This window comes from Lynx canadensis, chromosome F1 (assembly GCF_007474595.2).
Source record: "Lynx canadensis isolate LIC74 chromosome F1, mLynCan4.pri.v2, whole genome shotgun sequence".
Classification (NCBI taxonomy): domain Eukaryota; kingdom Metazoa; phylum Chordata; class Mammalia; order Carnivora; family Felidae; genus Lynx; species Lynx canadensis.
The window spans coordinates 28,597,300-28,623,166 of NC_044319.2; the positions used below are offsets into that span (position 1 = coordinate 28,597,300).

The following is a 25,867-nucleotide window of genomic DNA, read 5'->3' on the forward strand; positions in this document are numbered from 1 at the left end:
CTTGAGCATGCATCTCTGCTTTTTCATTATTGGACCACTGTGATTTCCACACTTCTTTTTGGAATATTCCAGGAACTAGGAATGACTTTCCCTCTATTTGACCAGTGTGCCCTCTGTTTTGTTGTCTGAATCCTGCAGACATCTCTGTCTTGGGGTGATTCAGCTGACCCCATGGCAAGGCATATTCTCATAAAGAGTATTCTTTCTCAGAAGAAACTCTCACAACAATTGTTGGGAGAGTTAGATTTTTTTCATCGTTATAAAAATGATTGAAAGGAGGCAAAGTTGCAATGGAAAAAGAAATAGTTGGTGCAGAAATACAAGGGAAACATTTAAAAAGGCTAACACAATAGCAGTGCAGATAAAAAGATTGTTTCAAGAGATAGTAAGCCAGAATTAACAGTAGTTGAAGATGGATTGGGTTACCAGCTTTGGGAAGGAGTGATGGGGTCAAAATAATTTTATTTTCTTACTAGGGCAATGAGTGATGAAGATATTGACCAAGATAAGAATACCGGAGGATTGTTATTAGTTGGTATGTTATTTTATATGCATTGAGTCAAGATGTCTGTGGAACATGCAACGAAGTTGTCTAGCAAGTCATTGGATTTACTGGTCTGGAACTTTGGAGAAAGGTATTTTAAATATCGCCATAATTGCAGTAGACTGTAAGCCGTACAATAGATCACACAATGGGGCCAGGTATTCGGTGGATGAAGAAGAAAATGACAAGGAAACTGGGAAACATCTACATGTAAACCAGTGGAGAAAGAAAGAGGACCCAACAGAGCTGAGAAGGAGCCGCCAGAATGGAGTTGTATGCTGTAATAATCAGTAAGAAACTAATGTCTTGAAGGCAAGGGAAAGAAATCTCCAGAAAGAGAGAGGACGGATCCAGCATTAAACTCACAGAAGTCTAGTTAATGGGACCAAAATCCTCTGGTGGATTTTCTCCTGCTTTACTAAGGGAAGAAAACCAAGTGTGAGATATGGAAGATTTGAGTTAAGCAGCTGTTTTAATTTCTTCTCAGCTCAATAGTTTATTCTCTTCAGCCCAATTTTCATCACCGAACAGGTAATATATTCCAAATGTTCCAGAATATGACTTTTCTTATTTCACAGCTATGGAATAATGACATTCATAGGGGCCATACATCACCTCTGTTTTAACTGATAAAGCTGAAGGTCCACAGGTAAAACCAACATTAGCATAGCATAACATTAGCATGGCAATGATAATGCTTCAGCCATTGCCTGGTGAAAATAGGCATATTTAGTCACTGTATTCAATCTTTCAGGTCACTGGGTCAGATGTTGTAGTAAATGGATAAGAGAATAAACACAGATTACTGAATGTCCAGAAATGTATCTATTAGGAGAATATGCCCTAGGACAGCAGTAATTTGATTTTTTAATCTTATTTTCTTTCCTTTATACATTATTCAGACAGTCATAACAAGATCTCCTTCAATATAATCTGCCTGGCTGCCTAATGTAACAGATACTATTCTTTAGGAGAGAAGGAATATCAAGAAGTATTCTCCTCCCCAAGAGAATTTCATAAAAACTGACACGGTGAGTACTGTGCTGTGCCACCCAGATCCCCCCTTCAAGCTCAGGGTACCCATTCTATGAGCTGCGGGGGAGCCGGTGTTGACCAATGGCAGCTGAGACCCTCCCTGGGCCGGAAACACTGCCTCATCCAAGTGTATGCACCATTCTCGAGGACAAGCCGCACGCAGTGACTGGCAGATACGGAGAGAAAGTCAGACTCCTCGCTTTGCTCCTGCCCTGAATCTGGACAACTCTACAGGGCCACGCAGATTCCACACTTCTTCAGCTCCAGTGGAGGCCTCTGTGGAAACTATACCACAGTTCCACTTCTTCCTTTGCCCACATCTGCTTCCCTCACTCCCTCAATGGTGTCAGTCCCAAGAGCACCCCCACTAAACTCCCTGCACGCACATTCTCAGTATCTCCATGTCTGGTCTCCAGGGAACATCATCTGAGATAACTGGTATTACACGTTTAAGAACCATTTTTTTAAACAGGAGACAGAGCGAGAGCAGGGAAGGGGCAGAGAGAGAGAGGGAGACACAGAATTAGAAGCAGGCTCCAGGCTCTGAGCTGTCAGCACAGAGCCCAATGAGGGGCTTGAACCCACCAACTGTGAGATCATGACCTGAGCCGCAGTTGGAGGCTCAACTGACTGAGCCATCCAGGTGCCCCTCTGGTATTATGTGTTTTTGTAGACACTCTAGATTAGGAGATTGCCAAGCTCTGAAAGCATTTAGTATTATAAATATCGACTTCTAAACCTTTAAAGTGGAAAAGGACAAAGTGATTATAATACATATTTGTAACTTTCAATCATCCACATTGTGTGCACTAATAGTTTAGTTAATAACGAGTGTGTTCTCCATCGTTTCTTTGCAAATGCCTTATTGACCAGTGTTTCTTATCTCTTAATTTAACCATTCATCTTCCCTTCTTCTTGAAAATTTAGGACACCTGTTGTGCACTTTGTTGTTCATTGTGTTGTTGTTGACTTTCTGTCTTCCTTTTATTAACTTTATTACCTTCTTTATATTCAGATGTTCCCTATATACGATTATTTTAGCCTTTTATATCCATCTAGAATCTCCACTGATTGCATTAGCTTATAGAATTATCTACTGTGTTCCTTAAAGTATCTGTGATTTTTTTCTTCACCTTGATTTACTCCTCGTTTTTTAAATATGTCCCCTGACAGTTCTGTCACTTTTTTGAAAGGACCAAGTCTTCCTTTTATCAACCTTCTTATATTTTAAAGGTTGTTCTATTTGTTAGCAGTTAGAATGAAATTTTAATGGTGTTAATTAGAGAAACTAGAAGTGCCTTAATTATGTCTAGTCAGTCAATCACTCTAGGCCCATGGATTCCCCCATAAAAAACAAAAATTCAAAGAATTAAACAACACAGTGTACAAGATACTGTTCCAAATCAGGCAAAGGCAGAAGCAGAACAACTTGATCTAGACTAAAAATCTCATCACAATGCAACCCCAGCTCTTATTATCACCTAATTCTAAAGAATGACTAGTGCATTGAGGCCCAAAACCAAAAGCCGAGAGAAAAAAAAAAAAAAAGGAGAAAGACAGATGACCTCATGCATATGTTTACCCGATGGAAGCTGGAATAGAAACAACGCACAGGTAAATGCACAAACTTTTACACAGCGTGATCTCAGCATTACCAGAAGCAATCCCTTAGAATGTTCTAGAGAGGAGCAAGAAAGAGAGTAGGCAGAAAGGGCTGGCAAGGAACCACAGCCCCCATATGTGCGTACCAGCGCGCGCGTACCACCCTCCCCATGTGGAGGCAATTTTGTATTCTCCTGAAGTTTTTACTTCTGCTAACTTTCCCTGCCTCTGAAAAGTTAGGCTAGCCAGAAAGAAATAAGCTCTCTTACCACACATTCCTGTAAGGGGTGCTATTTACCTGATTTTTCCCACTCCGGAAGTCAGAATTTTTTTTTCCTGACTCAGATAGAATCCACTGGGGTAATATTCAGCTGGGGACACTATAGTCACCAGGCTGTTGTAACAGTGAAATATCCCATCGTGTTTATAAATGTCTGTTGATCCCCACAAGTTCCCCCACCCTGATTCCATCTGTACACTGACCTCTGCACAGTTCATCCGCTAAAGGGGTAATGCCTCACACCACAGGGAACCCCAGAATCCTGCTCCAGCAGCACAGCTGGTGGCCGCACTGATCAGTAGGTGATGAATCAGCAGTTACTTTGAGTGTTGGTCCTACGTACATCATACAGAAATTAGAGAAATTTCTTATTTTAGGATTTTATAAAGATGAGAAAGGAACATACAGTGTGCCTATGAGGTGTGCCCTATTATTATCTCTATTTTATAGCTGAAGAAGCCAAAACGTAGAGATAATAAGTGATGTTGCCAGAAATGCATCTTTACCAACTGAAATGAGAATATACAACTTATTAGGCAGCAGATTCTGATGAGAATTTCCCAAGTCTCCATGTTTATGCGGTTAGGACAGTAGAATGGGCTCCGTGAGTCTCTCCATAGTATCTCCATCTTGTTCGTGTCCCATGTGATCTAATCAGTACGAAGATCAGTTCTTTCTTCAAGCCCTCCTTATTAATCCTCAGCCATTTATTTTAAAATTGAAGTATAGTTGACACACAATGTTACATTAGTTTCGAGTCTATGCCATGGTGATTCGACAAGCCTATACATTACGCCCTGCTCACCAGGTGTGTTCCTACCATTTCTCACTCTACAACACGGCTACAGTATTGCTAACCATATTCTCTGTGTTGTACCTTTTATCCTTTTGATTTATTCATTCCATAATCGGAGGTCTGTATCTTTCAATCCCCTTCATCTGTTTTGCCCGTCTCCCACCCCCTGCCCCTGGCAGCCGTCAGTTTTTTCTCTGTATTTATGGGTCTATTTCAGGTTTTTGTTTGTTTGTTCATTTGTTTTGTTTTTTAGAGTCCACCTAGAAGCGAAACTATATGGCATTTGTCTTTCTCTGTCTGAATTATTTCACTTAGTGTAATACCCTCTAGGTCTGTTCATGTTGTCACAAATGGCAAGATATCAGCCTTTTTAAGATTGAGCAATATTCCATTGTATATATGTATACTACATCTTTATCCATTCATCTATCAATGGACTCTTGGGCTGCTTCCATATCTTGGCTATTGTAAATAATGCTGCCATAAAAATAGGGGTGCCTATATCTTTTTGAATGAGTGTTTTTGTTTCCTTTGGATAAATACCTAGTGGTGGAATTATCAAATCATATGGTATTTCTATTTTTAATTTTTTGAGGAACCTAGTGTTTTCCACAGTGGCTGTGCCAGTTTACATTCCCACCATCAGTGCATGAGGGTTTCCTTTTCTCCACATCTTTACCAATACTTGTTATTTCTTGTCTTTTTTGAATCTAGCCATTCTGACAGGTGTAAGGATATTTCACTGTGGTTTTGATTTGAATTTTCCTGATAATGAGTGATGTTGAGCATCTTTTCATGTGTCTGTTGGCCCTTTGTTTATCTTCTTAGGAAAAAATGTGTATTCAGGCCTTCTACCCATTTTAAATCAGATTATTATTATTTTTTGGTGTTGAGTTGCAAAAGTTCTTTCTATTTTGGATATTAATTCTGAATCATTAATTGATTAATTCTGATATTACTCTTTACTTAATGAACCACTATAGTCTTTAAGACAGCAATCTTTCCTGGTTTATTTTTGCTTTTCCTCAATGTGTCTTATAGAATGCTCTTATTTTTCCCATCTTCAGGTAATTTCTCTTGAAACCACTTCCTTTGCCAACTGATGCCCTGCTTTGTAGAAAAATTTATCCAGAAAATCATCTGCCCTCATTGTCTGCAATCCCTCTTCTGCTATTATCTCCTAAGCCCACCTGAGCAGGGTTTTCCCCCATTGCTACACTGAAACTTCTCTTGTAAAAGTCCCAAATTACCATCACATTGACAAAAATGGTCAATTCTCAGTCCATGCCTGACTGAATAGATAGCAGTGTTTGACAGACTGGATCACTATATCATCTGTGACTATATATGTGATTTCCTTTGGAATTTCCAGGACACCACACTTTCCTGTCTTTCCTCCCATCTCACTGTTTGCTCCTCCCATCTCACTGTTTGCTCCTCCCATCTCACTGTTTGCTCCTCCCATCTCACTGGTTGCTCCTCCCATCTCACTGGTTGCTCCTCTCATCTACTGTGCTTGTGCCTCTTTATCTCTCGGGCCTCTTAACGTGGGAGCTCTCTCAAAGCCATGACCTAGTCCTCCTCACTCTTTGTCTACACTCAGGCTCTTTGGTGATCTCATCCAGTCTTGTGACCTTCTGACTTTAAATACCACTTACATTCCAACAACTCCCAATTTATACATCCAAGCTTGGATTTCTCTCCCAAGCTCCATCCTGAGATACCCAACAGACTATATGACAACTCCTGTTGCTATTTAAAGGATGCCTTACACCGAACATGTCCAAAACTCTACCCCTGATCTTCCTTCCCCAAACGACTCCATCCATGGTCTTCCCACATTAATTCAAGGTCACTCCATATCTTTCCAGTCTTTGGGTCAAACTTCAAGTGGTCCTTGACTGTTTCTTTCTCTCACAAAGAATAGCCAATTCAGCAAGCCAATCCTGTCAACACCATGTCAACATATATCCAGAATCTGACTGCTTATCCCCACTGCATTGCTAACATCCTGGTCCTACCCACTCTCACCTCTCACTGGGGCAACTGCAAGTGATACCTAACATGTCTCCCTGTTTCCATCATTGCCTCCCTTTAGTCTGTTCTCAGTTCAGCAGCCAGAGTCATTCATAAAACATAAAGTCAGGTTATCCATTCCTATGCTCAAAACACTTCTCGCGCAATATGTAGTAAAAGTCCAAATCGTATAGCCATCTCCAGAACACTATAGGCTTTGACCTTCCCACTGTTCAATCTCCTAGTCTCACTGCATTCCAGGATCCTTGCTGTTCTTAGAAGATTCCAAGCATTTTCTTTCTGTTTGAAACACTCTTTCCCCAGATATCCATATAACTAACTCCCTCACCTCTTTCGAATCTGCTCAAATGTCACCTGCTCAATGGGACTTACCCTGATCACCTATTTGAAATTGAAAACCTCACTTAGTACTCTTGATCTCATGTGCTCTACTATATATAGGTTTTTTATTTTTCATAGCACTTCTCTTCTTTGACTATCCTACATAAATTATCTCATTTATTATGCATCTCCCCCGATTATAAGATATTCCATGAAAGGAGGGACTTTGTTTGCTTTTTTTCAATAATGTATCCCAAGTACATAAAATAGAACCTGGAGCATGGAAGGTGCTCAATAAATATCCATTGAATATTTGGCTTTGGTAGTGCTGTCTCTCTAACCTGGACACTCTGTTCCTTGTTCTATCTTCCTTGGTGACTAACTACTCCCAGGAGATTAAAAGATTTTTGTGTATTCTGCCAAACGTAGGATTTTTTTGTTGTCATTTTTACTGAGGTGAGAATCATAAAAAAATGAGCCATTCCAAAGTGAACAATTCAGTGGCAGTTAGTACATTCACAATGTTGCATAGCCACGACCTCTATCTAGATCCAAAATATTTTCCTCACACCAAAAGAAAAGCTCATACCCATTAAGGTATCCCTTTCTATTCCCCCTGCTCCCGGCCCCTGGCAACCACCAATCTTCATTCTTTCTCTGTGGGTTTACCTATTCTGGATATTTTATAAATGGAAGTGTAAAATACCTGGCATTTTATGTGGGTTTCTTTCACTTAGTATAATGTTTTTGATACATGCCACATTTTTGCATGTATCAGCACTTCATTTCTTTTATGGCTGAATAATATTTCATTTATATATTATACTTTGTTTATCCTTTAGCCATTGATGGTCATTTGGGCTTTTTCTACCTTTTAGCTATTATGAAGAGCTGCTAGGAACATGTGTATACATGTGCTGGGTGCTACAATTCTTGGGTGTTTTTATTTCTTTTGGGTATACCTAGGAGTGGAGTTGCTGGGCCATATGGTAATTCTATGCTTAACTTTTTGAGAAACCACCAAACTGTTTTCCACATTTTACATTTCTACCAGCGATGTGCCAGGGTTCCAATTTCTCCACATCCTGTCAACACTTGTTAGTTTCCACTTTTAAATTTTTATTATAGCATCCCACAAGGTGTGAAGCATTTCATTGTGGTGACTGAGGACTGATCAACAATGTTGAGCATCTCTTCATGTGCTCATTGGCCATTCGCATATCTTTGGAGAGGTGTCTATCCAAGTCCTTTGCTCCCTTTTTAATTGGGTTTTTGTCTTTTTATTGTTGAACAGAAAGAGTTCTTTACACATTCTGAATACTACACCCTTCCTTATCAGATATATTACCTGCAAATACTTTCTTCCATTCTGTAGGTTGCTTTTTTCACTTTCTTGATAATGTCTTTTGATGCATACAAGTTTTCATTTTGATGAAGTTTTAATCTGTTTTTTCTTTTATTGCTCATAGTTTCGGGGAAAGGGAGCTTTTAAAGCCATGTTAGTGGGAAAAGTTCCTCCCTACTTAGGGTCCAAATGTAAATCAAATTCTAAATGTAAATAGACCCATCCTTGTAACCCCATTCAACACCACCTGGACAGCAGTAAATCTGGACATCACCGCTAATTATCAGAGAGCAGTGCTTCCCAGCCCTGGTGTTTTTTTTTTTTCCTGTGGCAGGAGCTTCCCTTTTATAACGCTTGTGGCTTCTGTCCACCCCCTGGCCACCCTTCCCCAACTGTCAGCAAGCAGATTTAGGAGTGATAAGTTGGCATAGTTGGCACTGCTCCTCCTTGTTCTTCCTGGCAGCTGGTCTGCCTGTGGAGAACCTGTCTTGCTCTTCTATCTGCCAGTGGTGAAAGGTCTGCACCTAAGAGTATACATCTGCCCAATTCTCTGATTTAATCTATGTCTGTATAAAGCTGTATAAATAATTCAACCTGTAACGATTGAAAGCCTGTTCTAGATCGTGCCTATGTAACATGCTGGGGATACAGCATGAACAAAGTAGACAACAAAACGAAACAAAAAAAAACAAAACTGCGTTCGTTGATCTATGGTGCTAACGTGAAGCTTGGGGGAGATGAACAAGATAAAAATAAAAGTTTGTTGGTCAAGAACTCGGGCAAGGAACCACAGAGGTGCCATTTTATTATCCCCTCTTATCCCAACAATGACCATGTCATAGAGTTTTCAATTTCAGGGCTCAAAAAAGTTATTATCGTTTTCTCTGGTCTACATTCTTGGTTGCAAGCAGTAGAAAGGAACTCTGGCTCGGTAGTGCATAGGTGAGATTAATAAAATCGTACAGGTGTTCACAAAGTAGAGGAGTAAGTTTGAAACGTAAACAGGAGGTAAGGGGGTCTGGAAGCCAACAGCAGGCTGCAACCTTGACCATGCCTGGCTCAAAGCTCACAGCTCCACAGCTTTTTCTCAAGGGTCAGGTTCCGAGGCAGGAGTAACCTAATGGTGGAGCTGAAATCAGGTGTGCATGTTCTGGCTGCCAGAGATAGGGTCAGGGAATTTTTTCTGGCTTTTTTCAATTTCCATAGTGAAAGGTATGGATGGATCTGTTTCCCACTGAGACCCACGTAATGAGATCACTTAAAAATCAAACTGGTTGGGTGTTGGGCTGCCTGCCTGGCCCAAAGAAGCATATATCCATTATATTAACACCATGTTCTTTCTTGCCCCTTAAGTCCTATTAATCTTACTTTTCTACTTCCTTTTTTATAAGCGGTGCTTAGCCGGCTTTTTTTTTTCCTTTTAATCTTGTGGCTAGAAACTGGAAAAAATGCCATTTGAAACTGCAAGTACTTCTGTCTCCTGACAGATGAAGAATCGAATTAAACTTTGAGGCAAATCCCTCCTTCATTTTCATGGAAAAAGCCCACCTCTATTCAAGCATCCATCCTGAGTACAGATGTTTCTAGTAGAGTTATGTCTCTGAAGATTTAGTTGGCTTGTGGAGATAAATATTTCTTCTTTTCTGAAAGGATAGAAACTGCCCTATGTCGTTGTATTATTGTTTGGGAGATTTGTGTGTGTTGTGTGTGTGTGTGTTGTGTGTGTGTGTGTATGTGTGTACTCAAGTTCAAGCACTTTCTCAGAGGCAATTTGGGAGCAAAGTCTCTAAAAATTAAAGAAATATGATATTTACTATGGGCAGACAAGACACTGTAAAAAGAAACTGGAAATATAACGCTCTATACATGGCATTGCTCAGAAGGGAATAACACAGAATGTGGAAAGTATACTTATTATTTGACACTGTTGGGTGTGATTATCTTTGGAGGCCCCAGGACAAGACTGTGATGGGGTGGAGGTGGGGACGGAGTTGTGAGGAGGCTCCCCTCAGGAAAGGGAGTGTCCTACCAGCACCAGTTCATCAATCACTTTTTGCTGCAGCCATTTTCACCACCAGACGCACTTCCACAGTCAGGAGCCCAAACTTGTAGTTACTACTGCCTCTACTGTGTCCACAGAGAGAGCTGCCGACCCTCCCCCCTCATGTCACTGGCTCCTGAGACATCGGATGTGAGGGTTTCTGAGGGGCAGACCTTGGGTAATCTGTCTGCAGTCTAATTGCGAGGCAGACCCAACAAGCCAGTGGGGAGCACTTACAGCTCCTTTAGAGGGAGAAGGTCTTAGCCCACAGTCCCCCCTCACCAACCCACTCCTGCTGAGGGGGGAACCCCCAAACTTGAGAAGGAATTTGGATAGATTAAACAGTGACAAATCCCCACTGCACATTCTAACATCATTTTAAATATGGTTGTGTTTTTTTTTTTCTCTTGAGAGAGAGAGAGAGAGAGAGAGAGAGAACATGACTGGGGGAGAGGGGCAGAGAATCCCAAGCTGGTTTGATGCTCAGCATGGAACCTGGTGCAGGGTTCGATCCCACAACCCTGGAATCATGACCTGAGCTGAAATCAAGAGTCAGAGGCTCAACCAACTGAGCTCCCAGGTGCCCCTGAATATGGTGATGTCTTATAAGACAATGAAATGTTAGTCTTGTTACCATAACCTTCATTTTCTACCAGGGAACCAAGAGATACAGCAATATAATTGTCTGATGAATAGAAATTTAAATCTGATGAATTAAATTTAAATTTAAATTTAAATTAAATTTCATTGTCATGAAAAATGTCTTTAAATTCATGAATTCAATCCACTCAGTAAGTACTTATAAGTGAAAAACTTAACTCGTGGTATTTAGTACTAATAAAGAGTTAGGAGAGCTGAAAAGCAATGTAGAATGCCTTACATAAAGATTTTATAAACATCCTAAAATTACTTATTAAGAAAAAAATTTAGAAAAAATACAGTTTTACAATTCTACTATACCCATGACTTTTTTTTAAGCTTCATTTATTTATTTTGAGAGAGAGAGTGTGGGGAGGAGCAAGGAGAGAGGGGTAGAGAGAATCCCAAGCAGGCTCTGTTCCGGGGCTTGACCTGGGGCTTGATCTCACGAACTGTGAGATCACGACCTGAGCCAAAATCAAGAGTTGAATACTCAACTGACTGAGGCACCCAGGCGCCCCTGAATTTTTTTGTATTTACCTTCTTTCCAAGTTTTTTCATATCTATGATATTTGTTCATCTTCAATTCTTATGGATCATATTGAAAATATCACCAATTTAAAAATGAAGGCAATAGAGAAATATGAAACTATATATATATACACACGCATATATATGTATATATACACACATATATATGTATATATATATATATATATACACACATGTGTATATATACATGTGTGTATATATATATATATATATATATATATATACACATATATATAGTCAAAGAGCTCTAGAGACATAGAGACATCTTCCTGAATCTCAAAACATATTTTCAAACAGCGTATAATAAGCACATACTATGTGACAGAAAACAGTCTGGTATTGAGACAGATTTGTTAATAGTTACCAAAAAAAGAATATGTTTACCTTTCGCACCTAATTAACCTACCTGAAATTAATGTTTGACACTGTGGTGTGAAGTGGCATATATTTTAATTTCCTTCCATATGAAAAACTGTTCCAAAGCCATTTATTAAATCACATGTCTCTCCCTCACTGACCTGCAGCGTGGGCTTTATCATATATGAAGCTGAAATTGAGACATGCTCTGTTATGCCCACTGCACTGTTTGACCGTCTCTATGTTATTGGTGAGAGACGAGCACAATAGCAGTCTTACCTGCAGAAGGTGGGATGGTCCCAGGCACCTGGTTTCTGTGATGTAGGCAGCAAATCATCTGAAAGGCATTCCTGGAGGATGGGCCTGTTTCAGGGTCTGGATTCTGAAAGTGACCACATTCAGAACCAATCATAAATTACTCTCGGCGTCGTGCTTCCCTCCCATCATCCCCAAACCTCCATTAAAATCGTGCTGAGTTTTATAGACTTGCCTCATCTTTCACCAACAGAAATAAGACAAGATACAAAAAAGTAATGAGATGAAATCGTACAAGGCAGGGCAGCTGCTGGGAGACAAGTCTCCATAAATATTTTCCTGTTTCTCCAGTCAGGGCTTTCTGAGAAAAGAGTGTTGGTACCTATGTTAAAGGATGAATGAAAAGCAACTAAAATTAGAAACATCTGGAGAGACAGAGAGATTTATCTCCCGGGACCCATGTGTTTACACTGCAGAGTGGTGGAGACACCTTTCCCTCCTTTCCCCAGAGAGGATTTGTTTACATTCCAAAAAAAATCCCCTCTCCTTTACCTTCTCTCTCTGCCTCTCTCTCTCTCTTACTTTCTCTCCTTTCCTTGTCCCCCATGTCCCTCCAAGCCCCCTCCTGGGGCGGGGGAGGGGTGTGGTGGAGATGGGCAGATGTGCCAACAACTCTGATATAAACTCCAAGTTTCATAATTTGGAGGTTCGTCCCCCGTATGCAAAATCCCACAGGAGCAGGTACTGAGAGCGTTCACTGTGCCACCCCACAAAGAATTAGGGCTTGGGAACCCAATGCAAGCTGTTCTATAAGAAAGGTCTGTTCCTTGACCCTGAGATGTCATGTTTATGGGTAGAGACAGAGATGATAAACATGGACGTGGAGGAGACAGGCTGACTGAGATAGAGATAGAGATGTAAAACTATGGCAGGTGAACTTGTTAGCTTGTAAGTAGGGTCACATTTCAGACTCTTCACAGCTGCACACTTAACATCAGCTACAATCCGAGTAAAACTGTTCTAGAGATGATAGAAAGTGATCTTATGTGGACTAAACAGGCAGCATAGAGACCAGAAGTCTGGAGTTGGATGGTGCTGGGTCTGCAAAAGACACCCAGAGTAGATCTGCTCTCGCAGTTTCCAGTAGCTTTGTGGGGTGAGAAGATTGGTAATAGACTGAACTTTCTGTGATCAAGGGGTTTGGAAAGGAAGGCTGGATGGAGTATGACCCAAACTACCAATGTCACACTGAAGTATCTGGACTTTATTCTACAGGTAATAAATACTTTTAAGCAATGATCAGATGTGTGTTTGCGTGTGTTGTGTGTGTGTGGTGTGTGTGTGTGTGTGTGTGTGTTTTAAAGATCACTCTGACAGTAATGCCTAGAATAAATAACAAGAGGTGACTAGCAATAGGAACTAAGAAATAGAGACCATTACGCTAGTCAGTCTAGGTTGACTGATGATGAAGTCTTACACCAAGATCTCTGGATTCTAGTCCTGTCTCTCTTAAATTGATGTTCAAATTAGAACTAGCTTCTCTGGTGATTGAAAATGTATTTGTTCCCGTTTCCAGAATTAGGATTATAGCAAATATGCTTCTTGTGCTCATTCAGATTGAATATATAGTCAGTTCTCCACTACATATCCTCTTGCTACTCCGCTCCTTAAAACTAAATATATCTTTCCCTGGAAGGGTCTCCCTACTTCTGTTCCCTCAGAGAAGCCACGTATGTCTCACTTCCTCTGTTTTTCCCCTCCTTCTCTCATCCTGGAGCCCTAACAGAAGACGAAATGGGAACAACCAGAAGTATCTTTCTTCCTTTTGCCTTTATATTCTTCACCTCCAACTTCTCAGTTCCTTCTTGTCATTCGATCCTTGAAAACTCCCATTTGGAGTTGATACTTGCCACTGACGATGTCCTCGGCTAAACCCAAGGAAAGAATATTTGAGGCTCCAGAGACCCCAACTCCCATTGTCTGGGGTCCTAGCTCCTGCTGCTGTTGACTTTGCATTCTCTTTCTCTCGCAAGTTCTGTATGATTTGAATCCATGCCTTCAGCGTGTCCTGACTCTTCATCTCTTGGTGCCTGTTGGAGCCCCTGTGGATCCTAGGTCCATTCGTTAATTTTTCCTCTCTCCACTGCTGATATCCATGTTGTCTTTATCTCAGGAAGTCCTTGACCCTTGGAGAGAAGCTTAACTTAACAATAATCATTACACTTACCATAATCCTGCATATTAGCATAAAAAAGGTATGGTCTCTGTTGTGTAGATGGAAAAACTAAGTCACAGAGACATGATGTGACTTACTTCAAAGCCACATAGTTAATGGGTGTCGGTGCTGGGACAAACAGCCTGGCTCTCTTACTCATCATGTGCTACTCTTTCTAGGATGACATCCTAACCAGCTAGAAACATTTGTTTTTTCAAATCAAAGGCTTCCATTCATACTCAAGGAATTAATTGAAGCTTTCCATAATACTCACACACAAAAAAGGTGGTGTGTGGGAAGCTTAGAATAGCCTAGAATGCCATGATTCAGATTGCCTTTCTCATAAAAGAGAAAAAAAAATCAGGCATAAACCTTGGTCAGAACATTTGGGCCATATTTCAGACACAAACCAGAGAATTTATAGTTATTTAGAGTTCAAGATAAAGCCTCTCAGAATAATTTCCAACTGTCCAGATAATAGAGGGAAAGTGTTTAATGATTTTATTAGTATAATCAAAATAACTCAGTTTCCATCCTATTATATAAGAACTGAGGAAAATGAAATCTAAAGAGTATTTTAGTTACCTCATTGTATGCTTATACTATTTAGTTTTAGAAATATAGGTTCTTGAATCAATAGCCTAAGAGATAGCTAGGGCCACTGGGGTGTCTCAGTTGGTTAAGTGTCCAACTCTTGATCTCAGCTCAGGTCTTGATCTCAGGATCCTGAGTTCCAGTCCCATGTTGGGCTATGCGCTAGGTGTGAAGCCTACTTAAAAGAGAGAGAGAGAGAGAGAGAGAGAGAGAGAGAGAGAGAGAGAGAGATAAATCCCTAAGAGATAACATGATGCTTTTTCCAAAGATATTGAAATATTACTGAAATTCGAAGAACCAGTTCTTAGTTTCGTTGATCTTTTCTATCGTTTCTTTTTTTCTTTTAGTCTTTATTTCATTTATTTCTGCTCTGATCCTTGTTATTTCCTTCCTTCTACTAACTTGGGGTTTTGTTGGTTCTTCTTTCAGTTCCTTTAGGTGTAAGATTTGAGACTGTAAGGTTACATTGTTTATTTGAGGCTGTAAACTTCCCTGTTGAACCGCTTTTGCTTCATCCCAAAGATTTTGGACCATTGTTTTCCATCTTCATTTGCCTCACAGTATTTTTAATTTTCTCTTTGATTTCTTCATTGACCCATTGGTTGTTTAGTAGCATGTTCATTGTGGCTAGCTGCAATGACCATTGTTGATACCGTTTGTTGTGGGCGCACTGGTGGGCAGGGGTTGGCCCCCTGGCTCAGCTGGCTAAGATGCCTGGCCATAGCAGCTGTGGACACACTAGTAGGTGTCTACACCTGATGCAGCTGGATGAGAGGCCTGGTTGCAACTGCTGCAGGTGTGCTGGCGGGCAGGGCAACCTTCCCAATGCCCTGGGACAGGAGTCACTTTGTGGGATGCCAGTCCAGGTCAAGGCTGCCCGCTGGGCATGGGGGGGCAGGAGCTGTTTTGGGGAGGGCAGGTGTGTTGGATGAGGTGATTCTACAGCGCTCCACCAGGGCAGGGCAAGCAGCGCTAGCAAGGTACATGGAAGAATGTAAGAACTATCCAGCCAGTTTGGCTGAAGGAGGGCAAGAAAAATGGCACCCACCAACGCTTCCAATCTTGGAGAACACTCCTATAGATCCCTGCCCCTCTGGCACATGCTCTAAAATTAGACAAGTTTGCTCTTTCACATATAGCCCAGGTGATTTTCAAATTGCTGATCCGTGCCAGGTCTCGGATTGAGTGATAATAGTGCATTGGCCCTTTCAGAGTGGAGTCTTGGTTTCCTATAGACCTCCAGCTCTCCCAGAGGTGAGCCCTACTGATTTTCAAGGCCAGACCTTATAGGAGCTCATCTTCCTGGTGCAGGTCCCCAGGGCTGGGTATGCTTTGATTTCCTCACTCCCCGGGAAGGCCCTCCATGCCTGTAATATCTCTCCCTCTTGCGAGTTGCCATGTGGGGGTTTTTGTTCCTGGTTGCATCTCTGTCCCTCCTACCCTTCTTGATATGACTTTTTCTTTGGAAAAAGCCATTCTGTAAGTCTTCAGGTCATCTTTAGAGTGGATTGCATTATATGTAGTTGTAGCATCAGTGTGTCTGTGGGAGGAGGTGGGCTCAGGATCCTCCCACTTTGCTATCTTCTGGAAAAATCTCTGTTTGGTTTTGGTTAGTGGTTTCTATTCCTTTGTTGAACTTCTGGTTTTGTTCATGCATTGTTTTTTAAATTCTGTTAAATGGTTTCTCTGTGTGTCCTTATAGTTTGTTGAACTTCTTTACAAGGATTATTCTGAATACTTCGTCAGACAGTTCATAGATCTCCATTTTTTTTTTTTTTTAGCATCAGTACTTGGAGGTTTAGTAGTTTACTTTGGTGGTGTCATGTCTACCTAATTCTTTGTGATCCTTATATCCTTGTATTGGTATCTGCACATTCATGTAAGTTGTCTCCTCTTCCAGACTTTACAGGCCCACATTGTCAGGAAAGCCCTTCATTAGTCAGTTCAGCTTGGGGTACTGGGTGGGTTAACTGTTAGAGCCCATGGGCAGACAGGGCTTGCTATCAGGGTCTCTATTTGGGTGAGGCCACTGCCTATGCTCTGCACTTGGGGAGGGGAGGGAGCACGCCCCTCTGGCTGAGCCCCATAGTTAAGTGAGCCTGCTGGCTGGTCTCTTTGTTGAAGCAAGACTACAAGATGAGCTCCCTGGTTGAGAGTGACTTCTGGTTGTGCTCCACACTCAAGTGAGGCCTCTGACTGGGCTCTGCAATCACCTGTGGTCAGGTGGAGCATGAAGCTGTGTTCCCTGGCAGGGTGGTACCACTGGTTGAATTCTGCAATTGGGCAGGGCTGCAGGCTGGGCTCCACAGTTGCTCCTAAACTGGTGGGGCCTCAATTGGATGGTGCTGCTTGCTGGACTTCTAGTTCAAGTGGGATGTGAGCAGGCCTTCCTCATGGACAGGGTACAGTCTGTGTTCTGTGATTGGGTGGGGCTCATAGGCTGTGTCCCAAAGTTTGTCACAGCCACAGGTTGGGCCTTGCACACAGGTAGACTACTGGCTACTGGCTACTGGCTGTGCTGTTCTGTTGGTTAAGGTTGCTGGCCAGGTACTGTGATTAGGCAGGGCCTCTAGCTATATTTCACAGTTGGATGACACTGGAGGCTGTGCTCCATACTTGGGAGGGTCACTGTCCAGGTTCCCTGGTCAGATGGGGCAGCAGGCGATGCTTCATAATTGGGTGAGGTCACTGGCTGGGCTCCCTACCTGGGCAAGGCCACAGGCTGTGTTCAGCAATTGCATAGACCTGTAGGCTGAGCTTCAAGGCTTCCCAGGGTCAGTGTTGATGCTCTCTGATTGTACAGAGCCAAACGTTATTCTCAACAGTTAGGCAAGATTGTTGGCTTGGCTCCTTGCCCAAGTGGGAATGTATGATGGGTTCTTGGGCTACCTGGATTCCTTGACCAGGGTCCCTGGTTGGAAAGGACTGGAAACTGTGCTCTGCAGTTGAGTGGATTTGTGAACTGGTTTCCCTGCCCAAGTGCAACCATAGAATAGACTCTGTGGTGGTAGGGCTCATTGGCTAGGCACTCAAATCAGGTAGAACTGCCAACCAAGCTCCCTGGCCAAATGGGTCCACTGCCTTGATCTGCTCATCTGGCCAGAATGGGGTCCTACTGGCTGAGATATATGCACAGGCACTGCTGCAAGCAGGAATGTGGTCCACTGAGATCTGAACCCTGGTTGCTATAAGCCCCACTTTCTTCATCTCTATCTGATCCTTAGTGGTCAAACCCTGAAGATTCCCCCAGTCATCCCCACGAAGTGAGACCTGAGTGGGCCTCCTGGGCAGTGTCCTGCAATGCCTGGGAAGCTGGGTGTCCACATTGAGCTCTGTTTTCCCACTGAAGAAATTGCAGGCCTTGGGGGAGGGGGGGCTCTTGGTGCAGTGCTGTGCCAGCATGGGGGAGGGGCAATGTAGTTAAAGAGAAACTGTTCCTCCTACCTTTCTAAATCAGTCCTTCTTGGTGTCTGTCATCTGAGTGAGCGCTTCAGCCACACCCCTGGGTTCTGGGATTTTCACAATGGTGTCTTGTCTATGGAGAGTTGTTAGTTGGTCTTCTTGGGAGTGTCTTTGGAACATTTTAAACTCAAGAGTGTAACTGAGTTTTAATGTTTGTTCTCAATCCCCCACCATTCACCGAATCCTTATGCAATGTCAGGAAATTGAAGGTTTACCTGATCTTTCATCGATGGTGGTTTCCATATTTATTGTCTTTCTTTCTGCTATAATTGATGGCACCATCAAGTCCCTGATGATACTGCTTCTCAGAGCAAGCTAGAAAGGTGCCCTCCCAGCATTTGTCTTCACAGAGCGCCAGCCTGGCCATAGGGGTCAATCTTCCAGCATCCAGGAGTCATTGCCATCAGCAGCCCACTACCTCCTGAGGAGCTATGCAAATCTTTGTCCACAGAATCTATTCCCTATCAACTTAACCTGGTTTGGTGAATCTCTCCTCTGGCCACTCTCTTCTTTCCAAGTATCAGCCTCTCTCCCCTCATCAACTCTCTTCTGGGCAACTTCACTCCATCTCCTGTTGAGCCTGACTTCCCCAACAAAAGCTATATGGCTGAAGCTGAAATGATGTGCAAAAGGAAAGAGATAAATCATTCTCAAAACATACTGTGCATTAGAATCACTTGAAGTATCTTTTAGCAAGTATGTCTTAGTTTTGAGTGGATCCCAGAAATTTGCAAGAAGTGGAAACAGGTGGTTCCCGGACCACACTTGGAGAAACATGGGCCTAGGTCCTACAAATACAAATGCTTGGCTGACCCTGCAAGACGGACAAGAATGCAAAAATGCCTCTCAGCCTTTCATGATGAATCTACAACAGGCTTTCAGTCTGGATAATAAGACAGTTGATTTCTCAAATCAGGTTATCTTGTTTCATATGGTTTGTAATTTTTTTCTAAGATATAAGGATTCTGGGAGTCAGGACAAGAAACTGTTCCTCTAAACTGAGATCAAGTCATTTAATGCTCAAGAAGAAAACAAGGTATGAACATGATAAATACTGGAATATTTTACATGTTTATATGAATTACATATACATATTTTCAGATTTTGCTATTCCAACTGTTTCCATCACTAGCTTATTTTGTAAGCCTATACATTAGATATACACATCTATTTATGCCTTAGAAAAAAACCAAAAAGTAATTTTACTTTTTTCATAGAGAAATGTTTCTTATTTGGCTTTCACCTCATAGTATATATCCAGTCTTATGTAACCATTCCTATCTAAGAAAAGGAATATATGAAGAGTACCATGCATAGTAATGAAGCAAATTTCAAGTGAATGTTGCAACTTTCAAGGTGAATATTTCTTTTCTCTTTTTTCTCTCTCCCAATAAGTACTCTAAGATATCCATTAGCTGCTCCTCAGAAAAAAAAATTTACTTTTTTGAAATATGGAAGGCTGAAAGCTAGAAAATGTAAAATAATAATGATAAAAAATGTAAACAGTTGCCTCTTACAGAGTAAGATGCATCCAATGCTTTCATTGTTTTTCTATCACCACCATACATAAGACGTAGAGCCTCGTAGAGAGGATATGCCCATAATTCTGGTTTAGATAATTTCTCCCTTTGAACACCTATCCCAAGAACTTTTGTGTTATTATGCCATTTACAGAAATGAGGACAAAATCACTGTGCATTCGAGGCAAAATACAATCGCACATACAATCGGTTTCGGATCATTTTATTCCGTTGTGGCATACTACATTCTTCTTCCTATTTACCAGATAAGAATTCAGTGTATACTTGCCTTAATAACTATCACATTTAAGATGCCTCCCCAAACTGGGACAGGAGAGTACTTTGAGTCCTTTAATTAACACTGGGAGAAAAATCTGAGGAGACTAAGAGGTAAAGAGTGGCCCAAAGTCTTTATGCTCCTTTCGGTTCCTACCACGTGCAGTACAGGTAGTACTCCGATCATTAAAACCCACACAGCTTCTGCCCTCCGTTGAGAGGAGGATCAGGTCAACTATTTGAGGAGTCTTAGAATCCACAGCAGGATGCTCTCCGAATAGTGGGTTCAGACAACAGAAGCAACGACGGCCTTGTGCAGTAAAGCCAGGGTGACCACCGTACAGAGTACGAGTGTATTATTATCTTCACTGAAAAAAAGTATGGCCCTTTGGGATAGTCCAGGTTTCAGATGTTCCACTGTACTTCACGTCACGTTAGGACACTGACGGGCAAATTTTATCTTATTTTTCCAAAAGAGTATAAAAAGAAAATAAGGATTGTCTCCAAACGAAGAGAACGTTGAACAACAGATTATCGGATGGTATGTGGTCTCCTTTTTACTCCTTTTCGAATAACAATATGCTATAGTCACCACCCACTTGTTCATTGGTTTCTCTAAGAAGAAAAATGGATCTTAGGTCCCAGGTAGGGACCCAAGTAGGAGGTTTTCACGACAGTATCATATAACTACCCTCAAACAAGAGGAGAGAAAGACCCCTTAAAATGTAGAACAGAATAGGAAAGTTGAAAAAGGATTTGTTGAATGCTATATTTCTGAAGATGTGGTGTGAAGTCAATTTTGTTGCCGAAAATGTATTTTTTATTGCCTTATAGTTTCAGGCATGCTTTAGCTCCATTGCTGAATTATTTTCTTAGCAATGGCACAAAATGTGTAGATTTCAGGCTTGCTGTTTTTCCCTGTCCTTGTTTTTGCAAAGTGGTTAATGACTTGTTAGCCAAGACTTACATGCATCAAGGGAAGCAATTAATAATTCTGCAAAATGATGTCACTCTTTTTGTAATGGGAGCCCTCACAGGTTACACAACTGTTTAGCAAATCTATATTTTCTTAATCAACATTAATATGACTAAAGAGAAATGTAATTTATATTTTATTCAGTTTAGATAACATTACCTAAAATTATAGTTCAACTATTCTATTCGGATTAGTTAATTATGTTCAAAAACTCTAGAGAGCTATCAATGCTTAGCCTCTAATGTGGAAGGCAATTCCTGTGATCAGCTCATTATGGATCCATTTAATTTCTCTTGGGATCTTATATAAAACATAAGCTGCTTTTGTATCTTCTTAATTTTATCCTATTATTAAAAAACAATTAAACCATTTCTCCTATGTGGAATCCATTAGTGTTTTCGGTGTGTGTGTGTGTGTGTGTGTGTGTGTGGGTGTTTAAGCGAGAGCTAGAGAGAAGGAGGTATGTGCTTATAAAAACTTCAGAATGGAACATTCACTTTTGGATGAGGGCAAAAAAGTGATGTTTGGAACATCGACATAAGACTTTAAGCAGCTTTTGTCTTATTTGATTTTGCTCTTATAGTTTTCAACTTTTCATGAGAACACAGGCAGTAATTTCCTTAACATCAGCTGTAGCAACATTTGTCTAGATATGTCTTCTAAGGCAAGAGAAACAAAAACAAAAACAAGCTATTGGGACTACATCAAAATAAGAATATTTTGCACAGTGGAGGAAAACATCAGCAAAACAAAAAGGCAATTTGCAAATGATATATTAGATAAAGGGTTAATATCCAAAATGTGTAAACAAAAATGCAATGGGAGAAGATATTTGCAAATAATGTATTTGATAAGGGGTTAATATCCAAAATGTATAAAGAATTTATACAACTCAATACCAAAAAAAATCTGATTAAAAAAAATGGGCAGAGGACCTAACTAGACATTTTTCCAAAGAAGACCTACAGATGGTCAACAGACACATGAAAAAAATGCTCAACATCACTACTCATCAGGAAAATGCAAATCAAAACCACATTGAGATATTACCTTACACTTTTCAGAATGGCTAAATTCAAAAGGACAAGAAATAACAAGTGTTGATAAGGATGTGGAGAAAAAGGAACCCTTGTGCACTGTTGGTGGGAATGTAAACTGGTACAGCCACTGTGGAAAACAGTATGAAGTTTCCTCAAAAAAAGTAAAAATGCATATCCCATATAATTCAATAATTCCACTACTGGGCATTTACCCAAAGAAAACAAAAACAGTAATTCAGAAAGATATATGCACCCCTATGTTTAGTGCAGCATTATTTACAATAGCCAAGATACACACACACACACACACACACACACACACACACACACAGGAATTTTTACCACCTTAAAAGGATGAGATCTTGCCATTTGTGACAACATCGATGGACCTAGAAGGTATTATGCTAAGTGAAATAAGTCAGACCGAGAAAGACAAATACTATATGATTTCCCTCATATAAGGAATCCAAAATAAAACAAATGAAGAAACAAACAAACCAAAAGCAGAATCAGAGAACAAGCTGGTGGTCAGAGGGAAAGGGGGTGGGAAGATAAGCAAAATGGGTGAAGAGGAGGGAGAGTTACAGGCCTCCAGTTATGGAATGAATAAGTCACAGGAATAAAAGGTACAGCATAAGGAACATAGTCAATGATACTGTAATAGCGTTGCATGGTGACAGATGGTAGCTATACTTGTGGTGGGCACAGCATAACACATGAAGAAGTTGAATCACTATGTTGACTATGTTGTACTCCTGAAACGTATGTAATATTGTGTGTCAACTACACTCAGATTAAAAAAAAAAACTCTTTTAAAAGACTTCAACTTTTCTACTGTTAAATGCAATTTTTAAGAGCTTATTCAAAGAAAGTTGGGGTGGGGTGCCTGGGTGGCTTGGTCGGTTAAGCGTCCGACTTCGGCTCAGGTCATGATCTCGCGGTCCGTGAGTTCAAGCCCCGTGTTGGGCTCTGTGCTGACAGCTCAGAGCCTGAAGCCTGTTTCAGATTCTGTGTCTCCCTCTCTCTCTGCCCTTCCCCTGTTCATGCTCTGTCTCTCTCTCTCTCAAAAATAAATAAACGTTAAAAAAAATTAAAAAAAAAACACAAAGAAAGTTGGGGAATGTGAAAGATCCAATGAGGCAATAGCACATGAATATTATACAGTATTATTTCAAAGTGTACAAAAATGTTTTTGGTTTTTTAGCCTTAAGATCACATCAGAGTATATACTGTTGTCTTTGAAAACTTAAGTGAAGAAAAAAGCTTAAACATATCATACCAAAAAGCAATTTGTATTCACTCTGTCATTGTTTTTATTGGTTTTTTTTTGGCTTGGTTTTATTACAAGACCATGGTATTATGATGTCAATTTTTCATCTGTGAAAAAAATTCACATCATTCATCAATAATATTTTATATTATAATAAAAGTATTTGAGAATAATGTCCAGAGGAATCACAGATAGAAAGACTATATTTTATCTTTTAAGAAAGATTGTGTTTTATACAGAAAAAAATCAGAGCATAATGTCCCAATTAAATAACCTATTTTTATTGACTTAAAAAATTATGAGCAAATATTATTTTAAGCCAATGAACTTTGGAGTGGGTACCCATTATTTGACTTATTATTCTTATTCTTTAAAAGGTACATATATGCTTACACATCCTTATAGAAGTATATTTCATATTTTAAAAAGTAAAGATAAAAATATTAAAAAAAACAAACAGCAAAATCAATGGCATGTATTGGAGAGATGCATATGGAATAAACAGAATGGAAAGAAAAGGTATCCCCAAAGAGCTGGAAACAATGTTCAATCTACCAGTAGAGAAATACAACCAAAGATATATGGCTGAGCAGAAAAAGTTGATGTCTGGAAGTAAATAAAAAGAATTACCCTTGTCTCTGAAATATTTGTGAATAGCCCCCAGCTGGAGAATTACAGGCTTCTGAGAAAGTGATACAGACCAGTTAAAACACCTTCAGAAACTTTTGATATTGCCTGAAGATTCTAGGCAGGTAAAAGCAGAATATTCCAGAAGATCACACTATGAGCACCAGGATAGTTAAAATGGAAACTGAAAGGAAGCTAAAGTGAAAAGACTCGCTATATATTGATCTATTTTATATAGAAGTTAGGTAAAGGAATAATTTATTACCAGCTGGAATTTTGATCTCAAATCTCAGTGCAGGATCCTGATAAACTAGACTCACCCATCGAGTGCATTATTTTTGCTGAGGCTTACATGAGCCCAACTACCTAAAGCAATGGCAGGCGAAATGGGTTTAGTGTCTTTCATAAGCTCACAACTGCCTCTTGGACATCTGGTGAAGAAAGCTCTGTCCAGAGCAAACATACCATCAATAGCAGAATAGTTTGCAGAGATAGCTCTCAGCCCACGGGTGGGAGAGCCCCTCCTTTGAGTGGCTTGCTCCAGAGCATTGAGCATTGAAAGAGTCATAAAAATGCAAAGAAGAAGCCAAAGTATAAGATTTTGGGTGTTTCTCTGGAAAGGTGGCATCTTATATTCCAGTCCCATTAGGCTGTGTGCTATGAGAAGAACAAAGGTAACAAAGGCAGAGCATCCACCCTTCGGGAGTCTGTGTGATTGAGAACACTGATCAAACTCTAATAATGTCTACAAGAGAGGATGAAGGTAGTAATCACAGGAGGTGGAGATCACGCCACAGGAAACCTGGTGTGGAGTGGACATTCATTCCTGTTTGTGTAGCAAGGTTGGATTTACACCATTGTCCAGGCATAATTATTAATGTAGCACTCCTTCTCATTCGGAAAAGGATCTCTGTTTTGACAGTAAGTTATATAGTCATCCTACTTAGAAGGAAACTCTTTTGAGGGAAGTTAAGGGCAAGGAGGCCGAAAAGAAACACCTGTTTGTGTTCATGGTCTCTTGCCTTCATCCATTTCTGATAAGTGCCTCTCTTCCAGGATATGATACCCTCTCCCTGGATCCTCCCCAGTGTCTTCTCATTTGCTTCCTTTCCCCCGTTTCTCCAACAATAGAAATCACATCATCACTGTCTTCATTCCAAATGGATGGAAGTCTCTAAACATTTTTGGTAGAGTGATTCAATGGGTCATAAGAATTACAGCAATCACCGAATTACAGTGTTCAAACTGGGGGTGGGTGGCGAGAGGGGAAGAAAGATGGAACTGTGAGGTAAAATAAAATGTGAAAATTCCTGCTTTGCTTATACCTTGATTTTTATTGTAGTCCTTTTTTTTTCTTATAAAATATCTGCTGCAATGTCAATAGACGTTATTTTCAATTGTATCAGACATTCACATTTTTCCTCATGGAATGTAATAAAGCATATCTTTAATCCAGTGATTTTCATTTCATTTGCTCATGTTTATTTTCATTTTTTCCACGTGGGCTGGGGTGCTTTCAGCAGCTGGATGGGATTTTTTCATTCTTTGATAATTTAGAGATTATCTGATTGTCCATTTACAAAATTTATGTACTTGCGACTGAAGACTGATAAATTCAATCATCATTTAGAGAATTGGAAATACCTAAAGTGCATAAAAATAATCCCTTAGGTTACAACTTTCCTTCCTTAATTTTTATTCTTATGTGATTTTTCTCACTAGGCTCCTAAAACTCCTGTTTGTGTTTTTTTTAAAGGTGAGAATTCTACCATCTGGCTCTACAATGATCATTTTTTCCCCTAAAATAAAGAGTACAGAATGCTTACTTTCTAACTTAAAATTTCAGTCTTATTAACGTAGGTGATATTTTACCATTCAAGCAGAGGCCAATCATTTGGGAGAGATATTCTTGAAGGGAGAAAGTGTCAGGTTACAAGCTGGATATGAACTATTGATTCATTCAACAAACATTTTTTTAATTTTTTAATTTTGTTTTTAAGGTTTATTCTTTGCTCAGAGACAAAGAGACAGAGTGTGTGGGGAGGGGGGGAGGGGCAGAGAGAGGGGGACACAGAATCCGAAG

General features: G+C 40.4%; 1 long non-coding RNA gene across 1 annotated transcript in view; it reads left to right on the forward strand.

Annotated features, from left to right (window-relative positions):
* The window catches only part of LOC115505188, a 19,101-nt gene extending 8,046 nt beyond the window's left edge, over positions 1–11,055 (forward strand). The window contains exon 3 of the long non-coding RNA XR_003965941.1: positions 11,039–11,055. This is a non-coding gene — a long non-coding RNA (uncharacterized LOC115505188). The remainder of the gene's footprint in view (positions 1–11,038) is intronic.
* The last annotated feature ends 14,812 nt before the right edge of the window (positions 11,056–25,867 follow it).